At 39.4% G+C, this 25,379-nt stretch overlaps 1 long non-coding RNA gene across 3 annotated transcripts in view; it reads right to left on the minus strand.

Annotated features, from left to right (window-relative positions):
- LOC121075549 overlaps positions 1–12,619 on the minus strand; it is a 45,731-nt gene extending 33,112 nt beyond the window's left edge. For 2 of the 3 annotated variants that reach the window (XR_005823014.1, XR_005823017.1), the window contains exon 1: positions 12,301–12,619. This is a non-coding gene — a long non-coding RNA (uncharacterized LOC121075549). The remainder of the gene's footprint in view (positions 1–12,300) is intronic. The other variant, XR_005823015.1, reaches the window with a different exon arrangement.
- Between the last annotated feature and the right edge of the window lie 12,760 nt (positions 12,620–25,379).

Consider the following 25,379-nt stretch of genomic DNA (forward strand, 5'->3'; position numbering starts at 1 on the left):
ATCCATATCTAATATTGGTCAACTGGTTGACCATTAAAAATTCCTCAGTGGATATGGAAATGCTGTTTAGAAAATGTGAGCTTATAGACAATAGGTTGGCATTTCACTTACTTTTAAAGGCTCATTAATGTAAGTCAATGGCACCAACCATTCCCCATGTACACCTGAAAAATAATTGAGTTAGTCTTGGGGTACCAGACTAGACACCTGAATTAGAGATAAAGCATTGCTAAGCTTTTTGGTAGGACTGAGCATAAGAATGTCAATAGACAAGAAATGATTCCTTGACACCAGTCCTCAAAGCCTGTTTCTTCACTCCTGTTGTGATGTCTTTAAGGGAGTGAATATTGTCTGAGAGGTTTGTTCTAGCACTGAAGGGACACAGGACAGAGAGGTATTACTTTCCCAATACAGCACAGTGCTTTAGCCAGTATGTTCTTATTAGAGCTTAGAGAGTTTAAGAAAAGAGCTCTGTAACACGCATGTCCCCCTGGTGAGTTTTTGCACGCTCTCACAGCTCTAATAAAAACATACGATGAAGGTAAATTACGGCAGACGACTGCTTCTGTCAACACTGAGCAAACAGCATCTTTAAGGTTTATGTGTGACTTAGAATTCAAGAATGCAGACTTTGTTTTTCGTTGATGTGCTTGTTAAGAAAATACTTTGATAGTTCCAGAGGAAAAAGAAAGTCTATAGAAATGTGAAGAGATTAAAGCAAAGAAAGAGCTTTGACATCAGACAGGAGCTTGTTTGATTAGGTCACCCTATAGCTTAGAAATAATTAAAAATAAGGAAGATAGATGGAGGATGTCAGGTGCTTAAGACAACATCTCAAATCTACCAGTGCTTGTGTTCCTGCAGGCCAAGACTGCAGGCTTTGCAGATGTTGAACTCGTCTTTTGGCTGAGGAACTCGGGAGGATGAGGAGAGGCACCAGAATCTAGCAGGCAGACAAGCTTGCCTCACTACCAACAAATATTTGACATGCTCATCTAGTCTGGTTCCCTGTCTTTTGCTCCTCACCTGCTGCCAGTTGCTCAGCATGCCTTCGAATTAATGAAGTGGATATTTGCCTTAAGGAGCAACTTGTTCAAATCCCAGAGGAGCTGCTCGTGCCTGCCTCGTGGCTGCAGCAGTGATGCCAGCAGCCTGGCAGGCGATGGCAGATCAAAAGGAAAACCTCCCACAGAGGTTCTGGGGATTTCCTCACTAATATGCTGATACATACATTAGTTGACTGACTGACACTGCCTAAATATTTGTCCTTTACTGCTATGTTTGGCTACGATTTTATAGCAGCTTTGGTGGTTTGTGACTTAGCCCACTTTATGCATGAGCTCCTTTGACTTCTGCTTGCTGCCCTTTTGCTAACCACCACTGCAGGATTAGCAAGGCTGACATCAGGCCATTTCACCTGAGTTTTCTCTTTCTTAGTGAGAAACAAATGAGTTTTCACCTCCACCTAAGTGCTGTGGTCAATAACGGAAGATTGATGGATTTTGACAGAAACTAATGCTCACAAATTTACCTTGCACAGCACTATCTGTTCATCCAGAAACAGAAAGGAGTTCTCATATCTGCACACTGGTACAGGAGGTATTTGCATGTTTACTAACCTCCCACTGAACAGAGAAACCTGGAAATGGCATAGATGAGCTGCTGTTTCCCAGCCAGTGCCAGCTCCAGCTGCACAGAGAGCTGAGGCTTGCTCCGTAAGAGACCAAGACAGACCCAAGACTGTTAGGGGGAAACAAAACAAATATCTGTCTTTACACCATAGTCACTTGGAAACTTAATGCTTAACCAGAAAAGACAGACAGGCAGTACGACTGCTCAGGTGATCCTGAAAATACATGTTATTCAAGCACCTTCCCCAACCTTGCACTGTTTAGAACAGGCACCAGTTGTCCTGCTATATAAAACAAAATAGGTAACTTCCTTTTTTAAAGTCAACTTGATAGGATCATGCATGTTCTTTAACTGCAATGATAAATACATATGGTTTAGGAATTCAATTATACTTAAGTTCTTCTCTAATAAAGCTAGAACAGCTGGTTGCCAGATCCTCCGAGTGCTTCAACTTTGTCAGGAGCATCCAGCATATTTTAAAACCATCTCTTGACCCCACAGAGGAGGTCAATGTTTCTTCTGGCAGCCCACTAGTTATTTTTTAAGTGTCTTGATTTTTTTCTGTGGCGTAATTCAATTTTACTCATTATCACTACAGATGTCAGACCAAGACTAGCGAGATTACAGCAGTAGCTGGAGCATATGGTTGAGTCATATGAATAATAATCATAAATCCTTTTTGACGTTGGCCCATTATTACATCCTGATCATGTCCCCTTGGAATCTCTTGTTTGGTGTAGTGTTTAAGTCATTAAAAGGTATCTCTGGAGATCCAGATTTATGGACATCTCTATCGGAGAAACACAGTATTAGCAGTATGTTTATACAAACATAAAACACAAGAATATTATATACCAATATATCTATGTGTAATGTCTATGGAGACGTACAGGAGATGCAATTAGTGATTGGCAGTCACTTAAAGAAATGTTTCTGATGACATCTTAAAATCACAATGTAAGTCAGGCTGATGCCTGAACTGCCATTGTTAAAAAAAGAAAAAAAGTATATGAATATAGTAAGAAGTAAAAGAGACAGTCCTTATAGTTTTAAATGGTGATATTTTCCTAGCTTTTACATTTTGTATTGGGTGGAATAAGCTGTGAAGACAGCAATAAGAATAAGGTTCTTCACATCCCACTAAACAACATTTGCTTCTTTCAAGAGGATTTTACAATTACAGGTTACCAATTTCTTGGCCATCTGTAGCAGGCAGTAGTGATGGGATCACAAAATCTGTGGGTATCAGGAGGACAAATTACAGGTAGGTTTTGATCCAGATTTGAAGACCAATGCTGACTCACTGTATTTATAGCAATCTAGGTATGAATTAATGACCTGATACAATATGCTAAATCAAAACCCTCAGAGTTTAAAAAAAACACCCAATCTAGGAATAATAATTACCAAGCTGCAGTCACAGTAATGTGACAAATCCTGAGCAGCTTTCCCAAAGATGAATTTTTGTGGCATGAGCCCAAGCCACAGCAAAAAGAGACTCATTTACGACTCGTGTTAAAGCAGCCTCCAGCAACCCCCACCTCCCCACACACCCTCAGATGCAACAGGGATACCATAAAACCGAGACTTGTAGATTTAGAAAAAAAGGGTCTCCACTGAGATCCAATGTAAATGGGCAGCCCAGATATTTAAAGGCTTTAAAACAACACAAATATGTTACCTCAGCATCCTTAGCTAACAGTATTGAGTAAAACGTGGTGAAAATTACTTCATTTTTCGTACAGAACATTTTCTCAGCCATAGCAGGTTGCTTCTTACCACTACCCACCACCCAATTATCCCTTCTGTGTCCTTTTAAAACCCAGGTTAGCTGCTGAACTGGTCTCACCAGAAGTGTGGGACAAGACACAGCTGTACCCACCCCTGCTGGCAGGTGCACCCTGTTTGCTCTCCCTCCCATTGTCCCTTCCTTCCTTTCTGCCCTATTCCTCTGCTCTTTTGTTTTCAAAGAAGTGAAATGTCCACAGGAAATTTGTATTGTTCAAAAACTATTCAGCTTCATTTTGTGGAGTAACTTCCCTCCCACTCCCTTTTTAAAAAAATAAAATAAATAAAAAATTAAGCTGCTACACTAACCACACCAGCAGGCAGCTGGAGCATTCATTAATTCTGCCTCAAGCACCATTGGGCCATGTTTGCATGGCAGACTTACTGTTTTCTCTGCAATGGAGATCAGTGGCTAAAACCTCCAGCCTTGGTCCTGCAAGCACTGTTCACAGAGCCATGTCCACTGGACAGACACCTTGTGTGTCCCCAAGCTGCCCCAGCACCCGCCTGGGCTGATGCAGTGCAGCCGAGGGAAGGACGGCTCCATCACACTTGATCAGTCCTCCAGACGAAGCCTGCTGAGATGGTGGCCCCGGCCATCAGGAGAGGTAGCCTACATCTTGTTTCAAAAGGGTTTTATTTGGAAAGGACCCCTTTCTTTTTCCAAGTACAAAAGTGATAAACAGAATAAAATGAATCTAAACACCAAAATATAATAAAAGTCTGTCTCCAGGCCTGACCAGCTGTCCTGACCCTGCCTGGAAGACAAACCGACTTGGAACAGCTGTGCTCATTAAACACACCAAGGCAAAGACCTGAATGGCTAAAATGATATGACATATTTGTGTTGAAAAAAATAGCCCTGCTCTTGAATTAAGTGCAAGGGTACTTTTTTCTTTTTCTTTTTTTTTTTTTCTTTCCCCTCTCTTAATGGAATACTTGTTACACTGATTCCCAAGAGTCAGCACGCTCTATTTTTGTTACTTGCAAATAAGTGAAATATTTTTGGTGTTTGTCAATTAACAGGGCTTTTGAAACAGTTTCCTATTTGAAGAAATGAAGCAGATTGCAATGTACAGAAGTCATCCAAGAGGATACTTTATACAGATGCACCAGAGATGACATCTCTCTTGTCATCAGTAAAAATGATACAGAACATATTGCTAAGTTATTCAGCAATTTCCAAAGAATCCTCTTTAATGCACAATAAGAAACAGACCTTGGTTGTCTTTTCATGGATGTCAGACTTACACAAAAACGCAGAATGCACTTGCAACCATTGGTGTGAAAGGGTACTTTCAAGTAGGGGCCTATTAACTGAACCATTCTGCTATAAGATATCAAAAGACTGCCTATTTGCCACAAAATGCACAAAGTTATACTCATTTTTCTTAGTGGCAGTAAGTGGTTTTAATGCAAGTAATGGAATTTAAAACCAGAAAGTCCTTATTACAATTCAGAGTGCCCTTTGTCCTTTGATAATGAACACCATATTAGTGTCTTGAAGAAAAACCAAAACCCTAAAACAGGTTATGTTGTTTCAGCATTTTGAACTAAGTGACCAAAACCTTATTAATGGAAGTTGATTGCATTTAATTGCATATAGACTAAAATCTAAAAACAAGTTCCAAACTCTTACTTGTTCCAGCAATGAGAATTATAAAAATATGCCAAAAAGGGATAAACTTCACTTCGAAAGAAAGAAAGAAAGAAAGAAAGAAAGAAAGAAAGAAAGAAAGAAAGAAAGAAAGAAAAAGTCTTGTGTGATATTTGCTATAAAGTAATTGTATTTGTTGTGCTGGAAAAAGACAATAGGGAAAGGGAGGGAGGGAAAGGCAGGGCCAGGCAAAGCAGGGGCATGCTTTACATGAAATGTATCTCAACAGGCTGCTGGAACCAGATGTCTTGCAATTTTAATTACCCTTCCCACAATACCCATTTGGTTTAAAAATGAAAGTAAAATTTGGAACTTGAAAAAAAAATATTTCAGCTACAAATGCAGAACAGGAAATGCCATTTTTGTCATGGGTAAAATTGATAATCATACTAAAACAGGGCAGTATATACTTATATAGCATATATAATGTTTAAAAAAAAACACAACAGAATTGCATTTAAAACATAAAGTGAAGATGTAAAACATATTCCCCATGTCAATGAGCTCTGTAATACAGAAAAAAAAAAAAAGGCTTAAAAATTGTTCTTCCCATCAAATTAATGAATAAGGAACATTCCTTAGGTCAGAAATTTTAGTTAAATTACATCTCTATCTGCAATTCATTTAGACCAGATATACCTGGTCTATCTCTGTACATATATCTCCACATTTATCTATATAAATATATGTAGATATATATTTCAATAGCTATATATATCTCCATATGGAGATAGACCAGGTAAGGTCTATCTTCTTGTCCCTGCCAATGGCAGGGGGTTGGAATTCTATGATCTTTAAGGTGCTTTCCAACCCAAATTATTTTGTGATTCTGTGATCTGGACTAAACGTGGACTATATGGAGATGCTCAGGAGATTTTAGTCAAATATTCCTTCATAAAATTGTTTGGAAAAATTGCATGTTTGTATGAAAATTTATTGAGAAATATATTTTGAAAGGAACACATTTTTACTGGGATATTTTTAACTTCCAAATATTAAAGAAAAATAATTTATAATCTCAAATTTTCTGGCAGAGATTTGTGTAATGATAATTTCTCAGTTTTTAGTTTTTGGCAAGTCAGCAGAAGTACATAGAGTGCAAGACTACTGATGCTAACATGACCCCGAATAATTGCAATAGCTTGCTCCTCCTTAGCTCCTCAGTGTGAAATATGTTGCATAAATGTCAAGAATGAAGAGAGAAACATGAACCAGAATTCCAGTAGTCTCTTCAGGAGCCTTTGTACTACTTTTAAAGGGTCCAAAAAGATGGTAAAGTGGAGCAAATCCATTATCTGGTGCCACATTTAGCACTCTCTACCTTTGCCAGCACAGCTCTGTTGAGTTTAGGACCTCTAATTAACCTCTCAGCATCACTCTGGACCATACAGACATCCCAGTCACTATAAAGTTTCTTCTGGTGCTGTGAAGTGCTGTCAGGGGTGGTTAAGATGATGAAAAGAGGAGAAGGTCTTTTTAATTAGATGAACACTTCTCTTTAATCAAAAATGAACAAATCACATGATTATTAATTACCAGATTACTACTATTATTGACATATCACAAACTCTTGAGGAACAAAACTGGATTATAACAATGAATATGTTGCAGAATTATAAGTATGTCTAAGAGTTGAGAACACATTTTATAATTCTGCAATAAAAATGATGGGAAAACATTTTTTCCACAGAATTTTGATTTTGTGAAAAATTTCAAAAATACCTCATTTTTATTGCAGATCAGAATGAGTTAACATTTGTTAAGAATTGAACATTTTCAATACAGAGTATTAAAAAATAGAGAGAGAGACTGGAAACTGCAAATACTGATTAGCTTAAGAAATGGAAAATGTGACTATTGACCAGATCAAACTAGTTTCAGATGAAAAGTCTGAGGTAGGATTATTCTTTAAAGTATATTCTCCTTTATTTTGTCTATTTCACTTATAAATCAGTCAAGTTAAAGGCTGTTCAGTCCATCTATTTCCAGATTATTGCAGTGTTGCATCATCTCACCAAATGGGAAAACTTCCCCTCACCTTATTTCTTACTGCTCTCCTGATTGAATTCATCCCCAAAACATCTGTCTCCCAAAAAGCCATCTACCAAAGGCAGCCAGAGGCACATGGAGGGTTTGGGAAAAAGCTGAAAAAAAGCAAAAAACTCCTCACAGAGAATGTTGTCACAGTCTTTGGTGCTGTTTCTAAAGGACCAAAACTGCTAAGGAGAAATAAAGTGATGGTGGGGACCAAATTCCATCTAGTAGCGATGAAGTCTCATTGGAACATTCCCCAGATCATATTTAAGTTTGCCCAAAGCAATACCCTGCTGTGGAGGATGACAGAGTTTGCTCAGGTTATCTGTGTTATATTACCCTCCTTGAAGGCCAGGAGTTCAATCAAAGGAGGCTGCTGAGGCAGGAACCTAAGGAAGCGCACGCACACCACACACATGCACAGAAAGCAGCAAAAAGGTAACAGTGGTTGGACTGTGACCTGGGAGCCCGTCTGCTGCCCTGAGGGCTGGGCAAGTTCAGCCACCAAAGGGCATAAACTCTGTATCAGAGATGGATCAAATGTGCACATCTCTGCTCCAGGAGAGGAGAGTAGTGGCGGAGGTGTGAGCAAGCGAAGGGGACACCAGAGAAGTGGGGGCAGGGGGCACAGGCAGCAAGGCAGCTCCCTCTGCCAAAGGTGACAGTTGGGGCCACCTGCCTGCACCGGGCAGGGCTCTGAAGTCGGGGCAGAAACAGGAGAAAGGACTCACATTCCTGTAACACTCCTGCCCCTGGCAGGCGGGTACCCTATGGTTTGAGTACGCTCCAAGCCACTTTGCACACTTGCTGCCCTGGTTGCCACAAGAAATAGTTCTTGGAGGTGAACCTTTTGCACAAACATGAATGGTAAATTATGGGTGACCATCTGGAAGAGAAGGACATAAGGGTGAGCAGCAAGAAGCCAGGCTATTGCATGTGACCCCAGGAATGAGAAGAGAATCAGATGCAGCTTCTCCTTGTAATGCCCAAAGCTGCCATATATTTATCAAAATGATATTTACTGGAAGGTCACATTCTTCTACCAGGGGCTGCTATCTGGATTACTGAAAATAATGTGCAAGTCTCTGTAGATTTATAATTAAGTGGTAAAGCAATGCTCTTCTATAAATTAAAGGGTGTCTTTGATTCTCCTAGTAATATGATGCCATCTTACTGTGAAGACATTTTAAGTGCCCATATAATTTTCATTATTCTTCTAAGTGGAGGATGTGCACAAACTCTCTGAGAAGAGAACAGTTTTGTATGTATAAGTAATGGACAATACTATTGCCTGTAGGAACTAATATTTTGTTAATAGCAGTTGAAATATTTATTGCTAATCAACTATATAAGTCTTTATTCTAACTTGAAAGACAAGCCAACTTTGTACAGATACCACTAAAGGCATGAGACAGCTTTCCTGTCATCAGCAAAATGATATAGAGCAAACTATTGAATAATTCCACTAGAAACGCTCAGAGATCACCTTTACAAAATATGAAACAGAGCCCTGAGTCTTTCTTTGATGTTAAGATTTTACAGAGCAACAATAATGCACTTTGGACGAAGGACATTGCTTTGATAAAATATATGGTATTCAGTCCTACATACCTTTTTAGCCATGTAACGCTGCATTCTCTTTACAAGACTAGTTTTTTTTTAGTACTATAGACACTTCAGAAGAGTAAAAATGTGATGTGTAATAAAGTTGTGACACACAGAAGAGCAGTAAAAGACTAGTCTATATTTCCTGGCCCCAGTCAACTGACAGGGTTAAAAAGGTTAATACCCTGACACAGGACACCAGCAGCTACTGTTATATGGGGAAATCTTTTATTTTTTATGTTACTTGTCATAAAAAATAAAAGGCAAAGAATATCTTAAAACGCTTCATATTAAGCCTAGCATCCTCAAACAAACAAATCAGAACGATTCAGATTAAACAAAATTAATGTGTAAATCTTTATTTTTATGTGTAGTTCAGAGCTCAAAGCTGGTTGAAAATAATCTCCTGAAAGTACTATAAGACATTCTTGTACATTATTCTTGCTGATAACATGCAAGACTTCTGACTTTCTTTTAACAGAACTTTAACTAGGGAATATGTTTTCACGCACATGCTCTTTGAGGAATATGATCACTTGCATATATTTTTCTCTTTTTTCTTTAAAGAAAAAGTTGAAGAAATTTTAAAAATGCCTAAGAAACTCAGATTTAAAGTAACAATAATTAATAAAAAGCACTATATTTATATATATTTATATTTATATATATTTATATTTATAACTTCCATTTAATTAAATGGGATTTAGGTGCATGAATAATTTCAAAAATCTTGAAGGGACTTACACCTCCTTAAGCATAAAAACTCCCAAATAATTAAACAAAAAGTAGCCTTATGACTTTTTCTTTTAAACATTATGCAATATTAACTTTGTGTGAAGTTTTGAAAGATGCTAATTACTGTGATTTGTTCTTTAAATGGACTAATCAGAGAAATTTTCACTGGAAGTCATGAATGTTTGTCTTAAGAGAAACAGTATTTACAAGAATTCCTTTTCAACAGGAAATTCTAGCCATTGGCCTGGTACCGATATAGCCTTTATCTCAAAAAAAAAAAAAAAAAAATTTAAAAAAGATTATTTATGCTTAAGGAAAAGACCTGCCTGTGTAAAAAAAAAAAGCTCAGTTTTTCTGTACTCACATTTATAGCATCTTCAGCAAGATACTCTGGAAGATATCATCAGAGATAGAAATAGAGTCATCAGAACTGAGCCTGCTTAATCCCTCCCTTTTGCAGGAACATAATTTAGTACTAAATCCAGCAACAGAATTCTAGAAAGGGCTTTTAAAGTTTCTTTTGTTTGCTTGTTTTTTTAATCAGTCTTAAGGCATCCACATTATCTGGAGAAAAACAAATACAGTTGGATGTTATTTTATAGAAGCCATTTTTAACTTCTAATTCAAGTTTTTATTTACAAGATAAAATCTTTTGTCTCACATATACTACGATATGAACTTCTAATACATATTCGAATGTTTCTTTTATATTTAAATGCAAGCCTTCCTAGTACAACTGAGGTCACTGCTAGGTGAATAAGAACAGCACAATGCCTCCCAGAGGGCTGTACCGTTATCTACACATCACCTGAAGGGGCTCATCTAGCTCTGCCAGGGAATTATCATCCTTGCCAAAAGAACACTCATAACAAGGATGATAACCACCTGTCTGGTAATCACCTACTGATGAGCTACATTATTTCTTTCTCTAGTAATAGAACAATAATTACAAATCATTATTTTGTCCTTAACTGGGTTTTCCATGAAGGACCAGCAGAAAACTTCTCAGGAGTAAAACTGCAAAGAATCCAACCCAAAATTGCAAAGAAAGAGTGCCTGCAAGGAGCCAGGGCTAACTTGACCTGGATATACCAATACTTACAAAACCAACTTGTTAAACTCAAAGCTCTGCTGGGAAGTGGAGGCAGTGCAGGGACTCACAAGCTGCTCAGCAAGAGCAAGCTGGGACTTGGTCCCCACGAAGGCTGGGCTGGGAGCCTCGGCAGGCAAAGGGCCCCAGCGGGAGATGCCAGAGCAGCCACAGGTCTGACCCAGCCAGCCTCTTGCAGGCCGGGAGGCTCGGAGGTGCCGGGGTCAGGAGTGGGGTGCCAGCGCAGAGCACATGCCCCCTGCTGCGGGACCGTGGTCCATGGTGTGAGCACCCCCGCGGCATGCTGGCAAAGGGGAGCTCTGCCCCCCGGCTGTTCCCAGAGCTGAGCTGTTCCCGGGGACAGAAGAGCCCCGTTGCACAATGCTTTATCTCCTTTAAGCAATCTGTTGGGTTAAAGCACTCAGGGTCCATGGCAAAGATAATCCTTAGACCAAATAAGCAACCATGGCTAATTGAGATTTGACAATCCAGCATTATTCACTTTAAGTATGAATTATAAACATCATATATTTATTCTGACTTGTACAGTTAGCATAGTGCAAGATATTCAGATCATGGGAGCAGCTTCTGTGTGACTGAGCTAACTATAGTTCAGTCCTTATTAATGATGCATAAACCACCCTGAAAAAAGTAAGAACTGCTTAAACATTAAACTGACACTCCGGCCAAGCCAAATATTTTCTGGTATATGTAGCGACATAGCTGCTCTGATTTTTTTTTTCCCCCCAATCTGCATCTTTCTATTTCTGCAGTTTACCTAGCTGTAAGGCCAGTTCCCATTTTATGAGTCAAATTGATGCAGCAAGTTACATAGGATGGCATCTGTTGTACTCTCTGTCAGACATTTTGCCTCTTTTCTTTTTGCTGTTCATATTCATTCTTGTTTGCCTGTCTCTTCAGTCTAATTTTAAAGTCACAAACAGGATAAATCTGAAGTTTGTTGGTTTCAGTATAGAAAGATGTGGTTTTATTTTTTTTTCAGTTTATTTGCTTTTGATAATAGCCATTCATAAAAAATATATTTCAAATAACAGTCTATTTTTACCAAATGTTATTTTGTTTGTTTTTACCAGTTGCAACCAGCAAGAAATATCATATATTTAAAACACATTTGCTTAAATAAAAGCAGCAGTAAATACCAACAAAAAATTAGATCTAGCAAAAAACATTCAAAGTTTCCTCCCCTACCCATAAATTCCAGCAGTTCCCAGGTCTGTGAAAACATTTTGCATCGCTCGGGCCTGAGAGACCACATTTTGTGACTGCATTGTGCATGGGGGAGGAAACAGTGCTTCTGCAGTCTTGCAAGCACTGGCCTGATTTGTGGGGAGAGGGCGATGGCAATCCCTGCCCAAAGAGAGGTCTGGGATGTTCCAGCTACCAGCTTTTGACCAGTCTCTTTAAATCTAAATGATCAAAGTAAAGAAGCACTAAAGAAAATGGGAATGGAATATCCCTAGTGAAAATGGCAAAACTTCTGCATTGTTACAAGAGGAGATCAGAAAGCAGAAAACTGTAAAAAGGGGTTAAGAAGACAGCTTCCCCGTGCTTAGTGGGGTTGGCAAAGCAAAGACAGGAGTGGTAGACAGAGAGCTCCTTTCAAAACCATTTGTCATTTGATAACAGTTAAAAGTAGTCTTTGTAAATTTAATAGTAAATTTTATTTGTGTGAAAAATCCCTCGTGCATTACCCTAATCCCCCGTTCTGGTCACCGGCGCAGGGGAGGCAGGCACTTACCTCCAGCACCGGTGCTTGGAGGCTGAGGAGCAGCCGACTGTGGCAGCCGATTTTCTCCTATGTCGAAGTGACCCTGTGTGTATGCATTTAACAGTCAGGGAAGCCAAAGCAAGCAAATTGAAGAGTTAATGCAAAGCCAGACACGGAGGAAGCAGCAATGAAGCATTACAGCTATCCAGGCTCCCTGCAGATTATCGCCACACAGCGAAACTATGTCTTGTGGTTTCCCGACATGTTCTTTAGTGCACAATCAGGCTCCAAAGGACTCTGGCCGTCACGATGCCAAAGGCAAACCCTCTTGAATACACTGCAACCTTGAAATGGCAATCAGTACCTCTACCAGTCTTGCCCAAGCAAACGCACCCAGGAATGCAATAGTCCTTCATGTGAGTACAGCTTGAGAGACTCCCTTGGTGCTCTCACAAACTGTCCACCCCCAGATTTCCTCTGCCTGAAAGGCCCCAGCCCCTGCATGGGCTGGTGTGGGCCTGGCTCACCCTGCTCACAGGGAAGGGCTTTTATTTTATGCAGCCACTCAAAGGTGGAGGAGGAGAAAGATGGCACAGAGTGGCCTTTTCTTTCTCCCTCCTCTCTCCCCGTATTTCTGGCACCTTCAGCAGTGCTTTACATTGTTTTAAAATGGAGCAAGGAAGGTATTTTTTCTGATTTTTACCTCATGAGGAAGGTATAATGTTGGCATTCCTCTTTTAGAGAGGCCTTCTTCTTTAATCACAATAAAGTATGTTGGAGGAAGAGATAATGACAATGTAACATAGGAAGAGCTATTGCCTTTCTAACAGGTAGGAGCTGCAAGCCTCTCCTGCTGCTGCTGGCAGGTGTTGCCACTCACCCTCCCTCTCTCCCTCCCTCCAAACATTTCCTCAGAAGCATGCAAGGAATGCCCTTGCCAGCCACCCAGCAACAGCGCCCGGGCTGCGGATCAAATCATCCTACTGAAGGTAAACACGGAGATTTCCCCACCAGAAGGTGATGTTGCAACTGCTCTGCAGTGTGCCCGCTGGCGGCACAGCTCCTGGCCCTTGGCCTGCAGTTGTGCTGCAGGGCCTAGTTGGGACCTGGTGAGAGAAGGGGACAGTAGGCCCAAGAGCCACTCGGTTTCTCTCACTTGGCAGTAAGCAAGCATACAGCTACAGATGCCATATATTACCCCAGATGTGTTTCCTTGGGGAGGGAGGGGGGTATTGTATTTACACCAGCACTGGGGGGACATGAGAACACTGAAGGAAAGAAGGAGAAAGAGGCCAGCACATCCTTGGCTCTTCCTGGCAGTGGTACTGCTCCAGCTTCTCAACAGATTCCCGTGCAGAAGGTCCTCAGTACTGACCATTCACTCAGGGAATATAGCTGTTTAAGGCAAAATAGTACTGTTTACCCATCTCCCAGTGTTGAGACCATTGTACGAATCAACTCCTTCAGAAGAAAAAAACAACAGTGAAAAAAGTTGCATTTGGTTTCAGAGCTTCACATTGCCCCCAAGGCCCCATGCTTGACCTGCAGGATGCTACAGGTACACTTCCCTATGGACCTTTAATTAAAGTGCAAATTACCCCTAAAAGTGGGTGGATGGTTCAGTGCTCAGAGCCACATCTCTAGGAAGGTCACACTGATTGCAGACATGCTGGGAGGAGTGCAAGAGCCTGGATCACATGAGCCTTACTACAGCACAAAATGAGAAAGACAGAACCTATAAATATATAACCTCTAATATTCTGTGGCTGTTAGAAGAAATCACGTAGAAAAATTATGAAAATGAAACAGTTCTGGATTCCGTATGTATAGACTTCACTCAATACTGTACAGTTGAAATGAGAAGAAAATAACTTCTGTAAAATTAATATGTAAAATAAAATTTTATGGTTTCAGTTGTATTACTGTTACTACAAAAACTAACAAAAGCCAAAGGCTCCTGACATATCACCCATATAACTCCTAGCATAGTGGAAAAAAATTATCTTTGAATAAAATTATATGGCTTGCCAGCAGTAAGCCCTGCATTTTGTGGGCTAGTACTATTCAAATGTGTTATTTCTTTTTAATTACCATGCCAAGAATAATATTTCTTCCATTATATAACATTCTTGCCCAAAGAAGGAAGAACTCTTTGTTACATGTGTATTTACTTTTTCACACATAATGAAGACATTTAAGCTCAGCAAAATTCCTAGGAAAGAGCTTAGGAGGGCATGCATTTTGAAATCTACTCTGTTTGCTTTGTGGTTTTTACTGGGGAGGGACACACATCAGTGAGAAAATAAAGTGTGTTAGAAAGGCACAACCTGAAGAACACAAATTCATGGTCATTCCTTGAAAAAAATATTAAGCTAAAATTTAAAGAGGGTTATATGCAAATTCTTCTGTACAAATTATGTTTTTGTGTATCCGAATTTGCAAGACATTGAAACTAGATCTTGGCTAGTTATTCATGTCTGATATTTCCTGTGACAGTCACAGCCTCTTTTTTGATAGCAAACCATTTCCAAGTCATCTTTAGCATTTTTTACAAATGGATTAATTCAAAATTCTTTTCTGTTGACTCCATGAAACTACCTCAGCCTTAAGGATTGCTGAAAAGCCATTGGCAGTAGTCAATATTTCAGACTAATTGTGTGTGATAATTACAGTCCACCTGAGCCCTATGCTATCACTCCCTTCCCAGAGTATAGAGTACCTAATTCAGATATGCTCTCCAAGATAAACACATAATTGCAGTTTAAATATTGTGCATGTACATATGTATCATAGAATATCCCAGGTTGGAAGGGACACATAAGGATCTTCGAATACAACTCCTAGCACCACACGTCTACCCAAAAATTCAGATCCTATGACTAAGAGCACAGTCCAAACACTTCTTAAACTCCAACAGGCTTGGTGCAGTGACTACATCCCTGGGGAGCCTGTTCCAGTGCACGACAACCCTCTCAGTGAAGAGCCTCTTCCTGATATCCAGCCTGAACCTCCCCTGTCGCAGCTTGACACTATTCCCTTGGGTCCTATCGCTGGTCACTAAAGAGAACAGATCGGTGCCTGCCCCTCCGCTCCTCCTCGTGAGGAAGCTGTAGGCCACAATGAGGCCTCCCCTCAGCCTCCTCTCTTCCAGGCTGAACAGGCCAAGTGACCTCAGCCACTCCTCATACATCTTCCCCTCTAGGCCCTTCACCATCTTTGTAGCCCTTCTCTGGACACTCTCCAATAGTTTCATGTCCTTTTTGTACTGTGGTGCCCAGAACTGTACACATGTAGAGCCTTTATTCTTCCTATCTCTATGCCTATAAATAATACCAATTTAAAATTCCATTTATGAAAGTTTCAAGAAAGCAAATGAAATGGTTGCAAATACCAAAATAAACCAACAGTGTTATTCAACCCCTCTCTCAGACATTATTCACCCAGCTTTATTGAAAGAGCTTACCAAGAGAAAATGTACTTTGACCAAAGTAATCTGTACCAGAAATTGTAGAATAAGCCATCTACTAAGTCCTTTGAAAACAGGAGTGGAGGTATAAAGATTAATACAAACAATAACTTGAAAAAGAAGGAAAAAGAAATGACTGGAGGACCGCTCCTCTGGGAAATGTGGTGGCTCCTACCTTTTATGATGAGCGATGAATACAGCAATATGACCCAGGTGGTCTTAAATCTGCCTGGCAGGGTGTCATGACAATGTCACTGCTGCTCTGAGATACTCCTTAAAGTATGACAGTGGTTTTGAGGAAAGCACTGCTATTTAAAAGGGAAGATTTTAAACAGCCAGTTGAGAGCAATCACGTATTTTGATTTAGATTTCATTTGCAGAGCTGCTGTGGGTACCCATCACCTACTCATGCAGTATCTGGAGGTGTACCCTCAGCAGGAGGCTGCAATGCCACCGTGTGCAGTGGGCTGCAGTTCTGTACGGCTCTGTACAGTCAGGTAATGTGTCATCTGCTGGCAATACAATGTCTGTGGCAGCATGGCTTTGGAAAATAATATCTTTAGTATCTACCTGTGCTTTTGGTACGGCTTGCTGTCAGATGATGTAGCGGTGTCTCTGTGATTAATAGTATGATGCCAGGATTCAGCAAAGGCAGAAACAGAGCTATATATGTCATTTGAGGACATTTGAGGTACAGAACAAGCACTGACCAAGGCAGCTCCTGCACTGCCCATGTTAGCTGATTCTCAGAATATTTCTGATGGCTCCTGCTTCTCCATCATGCATTGGACAAGTGGGACATTAACTTGTCTGCAAAATGCTGGGTTACTCTTGGGTACTTGAATATTCCTACACGCTGAATTCCCAAAAGCCAGTTTCTGTCATAGGTCCTCCTTCAGTAACTGGAAAAATATAATTTTAACTAATAATTTTTCTTTTCTTTTTTTTTTTTTCTTTTTTCTTTTCTTTTCTTTTTTTAATTTTCTGGCTTACTCAGGAAATTCTGAAATAAGTAGGAGTTAAAGGTTTTGATCCTGATAAGATTTGAAAACAGCACATCTTCCAGAGTAGCCATAAAAGTGAGCCAAAATTAGAAAAGTTTTAGCATTATTTAAAGATATATTTTCTTTTATAACCTTATATATTTCAACAGTGGTCCCAAAAGACTAGAAAAACAAGTGGCAATGTAATACCACAATGTAAAATAAAAGCACAGATTTAAACCAGGAAACTACAGACTATTCCATCTGACATTCCATGGGGAAGTCTTTGAAACTATTTTAAGTGGCTCCAGCTTTTTTTATTTATGGGACATAATTAGATGTTGACATTGAAAACAATTTTTTCAGATTTCTAAATACAGAATCTCTTAGAACAGTAAATAAAGAAAAATGTTGTGAGATTAGAATCATCAACAAATCCCCCAAACTTTTGATCTTTAACATGCACCGACTAATGGATGAGAAAGTGACTTTCAGTCTAGATAACAAGAGCCAGCTCTTTGGATCAAATAAGTGCACAAATTAAAAAACAGAGTCCTGTCCCTAGTCTTTGAGAGGCAACAATAAAACTCTACAGACTGCAAAGGAGAAGAAATGAACCCTTGAAGTAGACAACTGCAGAAAAGCAAAAGTCTCTCAGACAATGGAAAAAACAGTAATTTGACTTCTAGTTGCATTGATGTCAAAATGCAGAGTATTAAGGGAAATAGGAACTGGCCATATTGCCTTCAGAAAAATCACAATTTTTGTAATGGGGCAAGAACCGAGTCACTTCCTAAGTTGCCTGAAAGATATTTAGTATAAACTCAGAACTCTTTTAAATCCTGAGAAATTCTCCAATCAATCCACTCGGTAATTTTAAAACTTAATATTGAATTAGCAGACTGTCCCGCCTAAGCAAAGGGCTTATATTATAAGGATTGCCTTATATTTTAAGGCTCACCTGGATGTGATCCTGTGTAACATGCTCCAGGTAACCTTGCTTGAGCAGGGGGGGTTGGAGTAGATGGTCTCTGGAGGTTCCTTCCAACCTCAAACATTCCGTGATTCTGTTATATTAATCCCATGGAACGTAATATACACCTAAAGAAATACATTAGCTCTTCAAAGCATTTTATTTTTATTTTTGAAGAAGATAAGCTTTATTTGCTTTCCATCTTCATTCACTTTGTTCATGGTAACTTCCTGTTACCACAACAATCATGGGCTCATGGATATTTAAAACCCAAAAGTGTCATTACGCTGATTTTCATTATAATTCTGTAAGTATACATTTCACACAGTGGTTCATGCTTCTAAGCCCGAATCTTGGAGGTTGAACATAAACTTATTTTAGAAAGCTATCCAACTTTGACAGTAAAACTCACAATGGTAGAAAACCTACCAAATCCTTTGCTAGTCTGTTCCAAATGCTAACTGTTGCTATTCCATGTGAATAATCCCTATATTGGCAAATAATCTTTTCAAATAATATAAAAATATTTCTATGGTCATATTCTTGCATCTAACACAGACTAAGACCTGTTTATATGCAGCAAGAGCACCTCTTCCTATTAGCATACTAAACCTGAGGTTACAGGTGTGAGAAACTTCTTCACAGAGATAAATGAGCACCTGAGAAAACATGGGCTTGTAATAAAAAAAAAAAAAAGGTGTACAGCTCTGCAAGGTGGCCCTGTGCCAACAATATGAAAAAGCAACTCCCAGCACCTGCACGTGCATGAATAAGTTTTGATTCTAGCAGATAAGTTAGGGTGCATGCCACCTATTAAAGTGCTGGAGAAAAGCTTTGATCCCATTGACATCTTATGTATGTGTGTGCATAAGTGTACCTATTATATATATTAAAAGGTATTTTAATCATTCATGTAGGATCCTTTTTTAAGATGCCATTTTGTTTCCTCAAGATTTTTGTGTTTATCACTTAGTGATACCTAGGATGACTGAGAAGTTGAGAAAGAGGAAAGACTTATGGTTTGTAATTTTATATGCTGTATTGAGCAAAGCACCTGGAACAAAATGCTTGCTCTATTGAAATCTGTGCCAAAACTTCCACCAATTTCAACAGGTCCAGAATTTCAAACCGAAGTCAAAAGGTGAGCTTAGGTGCTGAAAGAAGAAAACATGTGCTTAAGGTGAAAACAAAGTTCCCTCATTGTTGGCTGGGATGCATTGACGAGACATGGCAAGACACAGTAGATGAGGCTAAATAGCAAGCTTTACTTGTCACTCTTAGATATATAACTATAATGAAAAATGTCCATAGTCTGAATATATAGTTATAAAAGACACCAGAACTTCTAAATGATTATTTTTGAAATTTACATAAGTTGATCTTCATTGCCTCCTAATGAGACTTCACCTCCAAAGCCCACCAGCTCCTGACCTGCTGCAGCCTAGCCCATTAGGCCCTGCAGCCTGCACAGGCCTGTCTCAATAGACTGACTCCTTTTGCACTGCAGCATATTAAGTAGATACCCTTTCTATTTCAGCTTCCCCTTCTATAATAAGAATATTTAAAAAAAAAAAAGGGGGGGGGAGGGGGTGTCAATTTTTATCAGTTTTGGCAAAGCTGGCCTCTTTTGACTTCTGCTACTACAAATACCTAAATACTCAAAGCCCAGGTTAGAGTCCTGCTCTCCACTGATCACTTACCCCAGGAACCAACTGAACTGGTTCCTTCAGTGAGTTATGACCTATAAGAGCTTTGGTTTACCTCATTTTCCTCTCATTTCTTGCTTGGAGCTTGCTGTAGGAACAAGGACATAGTGATTTGCCTGGGAACAAATCAGCCAAATCCTCTATGAAGGAACAGAGAATGACAAAACTTCACAACTCAAAAATGACTCCTATCAACTTTATCTTTTAGTTGAGTGTTGATCTTCTACACTTTCTACACTACATTTCGAAAAGCTTCAGATATTTCATTTTTAAGTGTTTCAGACAAGAAGGCCTCCGTAATGCTTTTCCATGCTCTCAGCTCCTCCTCTTGTTCCTCGTCCCACAAAAATTAATACAGCTCCTCAGTTTCAAATGATCTGCTAGAACAACAGAAAAACAGAATTCCTTGTCAGAAAGCCTTAATGCTTAGAATATGAAGGATAAATATTTTCTTCTCATAGGTATGGCCCATTTTTCTTCTCCTCTGCAGTTAATTTCAGGGATTAACAAACAGAATCTACAAGTAGATATTAGAAAAAAAGGCAAGAAATAGCCTTTCCTGCATATCCTACTGCTTCAGATACTTTGGTCCTAATTTAGCCAGTGAGGCAGGTAAGCGTACACTTCTCTTTGTAAATTTAGTCCCTCATGTCCAGTAAACTCAGAGATGTTAGAATAGGAATAACCCTGGTAAGGCTGCCCCATTGGGCAGTATCTAAACTACTTCTTTGGGTCTGAACAGGCAACAGTTGTGGTCCTTCCTTTCTTACCTCTGGCAGGTATGCTTCACACGGGTATTCTGCTGTTCCTTTCCGAAAAGGGACTTGTCTATCTGCTGACCCGTGTCTCAGGAACTGGCTGGCCTTCTCCCTACCCCTAGCCTTACCTTAACTAATGAATATCCAGTGGTCCTGGTTCAAAAGACAAACTTAACAGTTCTCCTTTTCAGGGACTCCTAATAGTAGACAGAAATGCAGATAAGCACCTTCACAAAGTAGTACAAGATCTCAACTGAGCAACAGAAATCATAGGTATCCATTTGTATCCTTCAAATTTCCTTATATGCAATAAAATTTTGCTTAAACTAGAGCTTTAGTCCCTTTTACTTTCTGCACAATGCTTTCTCACCAGACCACTGTGGAAAATCAAATGAAACTTCCCTCTCACCAACCAATATCATTAGTCTTAGATTAGATTGCTGCCATCATTTAACTTGTGTTACTCAGTTCAGAGGCTAAACACTATCGTGTCAAACATTTAGGATGATGGCTTCTCAGCACATGTTCTCAGGACAATGGTAAGCAAAGCTGCCCAGATGATGCTGTGAGAGACTTCAGGAGGCAATCTTGCTGATGAAAAGTTCAAAATTATAATCCTGTGATATTAAAACATTAAGGATTTTATAACCAATTTTCATGAGCCAGGTTTACACTACTTTTAAAGGTACTTGTTACACCTCAGTAGTTTTTAGTTTGAAGAAAGACAGGGAAAGCAGAAACACTGTCATCTGAAAGTGGTTAGAACTACCGTTTTGTTCAAATTGAAAGTTGACTTTTTCCCACAAATGGACCATATAATTCTCATTCAATATACATTCAAGGTCAACATATAATAGGAGCAAGACAGCGCATTTCAGTGTTGGGATGCTAGACTTGGAATATCTCAGTATATAACTTCCTACTTCTGTACTTTTAACTAAATGAAGAAATTCAACGTACATGGAAACCAAAAGAAATCTTTGGCCTTTTTGTCCCTTTGAAGATACTGCTTTTTCCTATGCCCCTCAATCATTTCTGTCTACACTTTCTATAACTATCTCTTGAATTAGTTGATTTTGCCACTCTTAGTGGACCTGTCTGATAATCTGTTCAATATGTGTATTTCCCTTTGGATGAAATACAGTAGTTTCATGTTAAGTTCCTATCTGCTCCTAATTTCCTAGATTGTGCATTATGTCATCTTGTTTTTGTGTTTTTGCCAATAGGAAAAGTTTGTCTAGGTCAATTTTATCAGTCTGCACATGAAGGAAAAGCATCAATTAGATCACTACAATGTCTCCCCTCCTCTAGTGAGAAGAACCCGATTTTCCTCAACCACTTCTCATTACTTAAATCTTTTTCTTTTTTTTTTTTTTTTTTGCACGTGCCATGGGTTCTCATCATTACCATAATCATTACCCATAAAACAGCAAAAACAATGAATTAGTGCATGTGCCAGTCCCAATGTCCTTATTAGCAATGAGAAAAACACCATTTAATATCTCTTCAAGAAAGACAACGAAATCAGGAGAAAGAAACCTGGAAGAATTGGAAAAGGGAAATACAGGGTGGATTTTTCCAGTCAGAAAATATTTCTTTTTCTCTTCCAATGGCCAGCTGAAAAGAGCGTTGATATGTTTGGCTTCTTTCTCCATCAGTAATTACGATGTTTGCCTGGGTGTCTTGGCCCTGTTCAAGTACATCTTACATGGAGGGATGTATTCGCCCTTAGCTGCTTTCCAAGCTTGTAGGGTATGAGCTGGCTGGTACAAAACCTGTGTAGCTCCATTAACCTGGCACTGATCCCAGGCTCATCAACCCTGCTGTTTGCACTTCCCAAGTGTGTTAAATCTGTACTAATATTCTGCAGAAAGAGACTGCTAGCAGAAAAATTTGCTGATACAGCTTTCAGAAATGACCACTACAGTACTGAACATTAATGACGTACTCACTAACATTTCCAACAGCACTTGCATACCAAATACTATGCTCACACACTACACCAGAAGGAAAGGACTGTGTATGTTCTATACCATGAACTGTGCGAGATTTGACTATGACCAAAATGAACATTTGTAGGTGTATTTAATTTAAATGTCAAATACATTTGATCAGATCAGCTGTCCTGTAAGTTAATGACACAGTAATGTTTCTGATTAACTTCATTTGGCCAGGATAATAGCAACAAGGAGTGAAAAGAGCCTATAAAATGAGTTAGAAGAACTGTGAATGTATTCTTATTTACTGCTCTTTTCTTGGATTCACTCTGTATCTAGCCTGGAGCTGAAATCTTTCTAGAGATCAATACTATGTGACTATCATTTGCTTATGTGATATTCAATCACTGTTGGCATATTCCTTGGTCATATATATATATAAGTACTACCATGTATATTCTATCTATCATGGGCATTGTTTTTACTTAGCAAGATACATACCATCCATAAACTAACGTCATCTTATGTATTGCCTCTTTTCTAGTTTTATTTGCCGACAGGATTTTCACTTGTCTGAAAGTTCCCTTAATTTTCAAAGCCCTCCCCATTATGGATGTGAAACATTTTGGTTTGTAATGTCCATGTGCTCTCAGATGGACTCTAAAAAACAAAATAGCAATAGCTACTTGCAGACTGCATGCACTTTCCTCAAGATAAGCAACAGTGAGTGTAGAATTACAAGTCTTCTAAAGCTTTGTAGTGTACAAACAATGCACTGGGGGAACACAAAGCTCCCCATTCACATTTATTACCTTCTCCGTGTCATTTCTCACTTACCAGGGCACTTCTTGGTGCATTTTGACAAGCTCTGTGTATTTAAGCTTTTTTAAAAATTCATTCATCTGCAATGTAGTAGTTTATCTCTTATTTTCATTCTCTCAATTTGAATTTTCATTAATCTCTCTCATTTTTCTAGGTTAATGCTTATATTCAGAGGCAGAAATGCCAGGGTTTGTTTGATGAGTTAAATAGTCTCGCTGCATGACAGATTTGTTTGATGAAAGTCACCGTCCTTCCTGCCCATGCAATGCTTTTCCATATTCAGGAAGCATTTGTAAGAGGAGACAGCACTGAAGTAATTCTGCCCCTACTTAAATCCCGTGACACCCATATCCGAAACTTAATACATGTAGAGCTGAGAATAAGAGCTCTTTAAAAGCCTCAGAGTTAAGAATTGCACACAGCCAGCATTTAGCCCTTTTACTTGCATTTTTGTCCTCCTTCTACCAGATGCAGCAGACAATTCTTTTCCCTTTACTTTAAGCAACGAAGTGAATGATATAGCACTAGAAGAATGCATAACACTTTTTCACTTTTTTTTTTATTTCAGAAAACAGACAGTAACCCTGACACATATGAATAGAAAGCTGACCTGTACAGACAATAGCCTGCCAGATAGTTGTGATAGAAATATCAAGCAAGAATGAAAAAAAAAAAACAGATATACATGAAATCCTGGCTCCATTGAAGTGGATGGGAATTTTGCCATTGATTTGAATGGAGCCAGGATTTCATTGCGAAAGCAACGTTCAGCTGTACAAGTTGCCACTTTTAAGCCTGTACACCCTTATGCAATCAGTCCCAACCTCCTGATGAAAGGATTTGTAATTTTTCTTATTGCCCAAATATTTTTTTTAACAGCTGACCCTTTCCTTTACTTAAACGTAGTCTCCTTCATCAAGACATGCATTGGATTCTTTTGTTGATTTTAATATGACTTTTAGCAACTTTCCCACATTCCAGTAAAGCCTACTTGAGCTGTTTGCTTCCACTCCATTCCTCTTGTTCTTTTCACTTTTGTTCAAATCACGGTGAACATAATTGAAACTAGCTGAAAAGAATACGGAACCTTGTTGAACCATGGCACTTCTTGGCTTCCTGATAGCAGTAATATGTTAAAATTTTGTCTGCCTTTGTCCTTGGCAATACATTTATATAAACTACTTATCTTCTGCTGTTATCTTCATTATGACCAACACTTAGGTTACAAACACAGGGGTGGATGGTTAGGGAACTTTAATGCAGTTGCTTCATGGAGGAAATTTCTTTCTTGCTATCTATATTGTCAGTGTATCTGTCTACCCTCACACCTGAATTTTGGAAAAGAAATGATGTGGTTCAAAGAGGAAAAAGAAGGAAGTAGAGAGAAAAGTTTGCTGAATACAAAATGTTCAATAATGCAACTTGCAATGATGTAACACAATATGACTTAGGCAAGCCATTATAATGAATTCACAGAACAAAACACTATTACATTTTTCAGGACTGCATATCACCTGATAAAAATAAATAAATCCCCCAAACCAAGCAAAATTAACCTGAGACAAAATAGCAAATATGCAAGCAAAGTATTTATATCATGGCAATGAAGAGAGCTTGGCCTTGGAAATGAGGTGGGGTTCTCACAGCACAAGCATGGGGTGCCCTCACCACAGACAGCTTTTGCTCTCCTTACAGGATGGAGTGATCAGTGAGAGTTGCTCTTAGCTGTCTGACAGGCAAACTCTCCTCCACAGAAAGGTTTATAAGCAAATGACAATCATTTGTCCCACTATGCCTCTCAGCCTGGACGTAGGAGGGGAGCAGAGTGACTGCCTGAAATAAGGAAGGAAGCAAACATTTGTGCTATGTTTCCTGCAGGCAGCATGTGTATGATGGTTTTAAACGGTTGCAGCAACCAGCACCGAGACATCTCTAATGCACCAAAGAGAGCTTTCTGGGCACTCTCCATCCCAACACCATAAATCAAACCCATTAGCAGCAGATGACTTTTAGCTCTACGTGAATTTCTAGGATTTGCACTGCATTTTGCCATACCTTAACATTACAACAGTGGTTCAAGCTGAAAAAGCCTTGTGGGACCTGGCTCCTACCAAAAGCCAAGGAACGCACTTACACAGATGTCAGAAAGTTGGTGGCACCCACTGTGTCCCATTTGCTTCAGCAGGTGAGGAGAAATAGGGTTACAGGCTCCTCCTGCCACTGCTCTGGTGGGTGAACTCTGACTGCAGCCCCTGGTGCAGAACCGGGGCTCTGCCCTCCAACCACGGGACATCTCTGAGGTGAGGGAGTGCAGCCATTTACTGGTCTGATGCGGGGATGGAAAACTGAAGGCAGTTTTGCCCATGAGACAATCAAAGGGGAACCTGCAAAAATGTGTTTCTTAGCTATATCCAAGGGAAACCTATCTTGAGAAGAAGTCACATGAGCTCAATAAACACATCCT

Source organism: Cygnus olor, chromosome 10, assembly GCF_009769625.2.
Source record: "Cygnus olor isolate bCygOlo1 chromosome 10, bCygOlo1.pri.v2, whole genome shotgun sequence".
NCBI lineage: Eukaryota > Metazoa > Chordata > Aves > Anseriformes > Anatidae > Cygnus > Cygnus olor.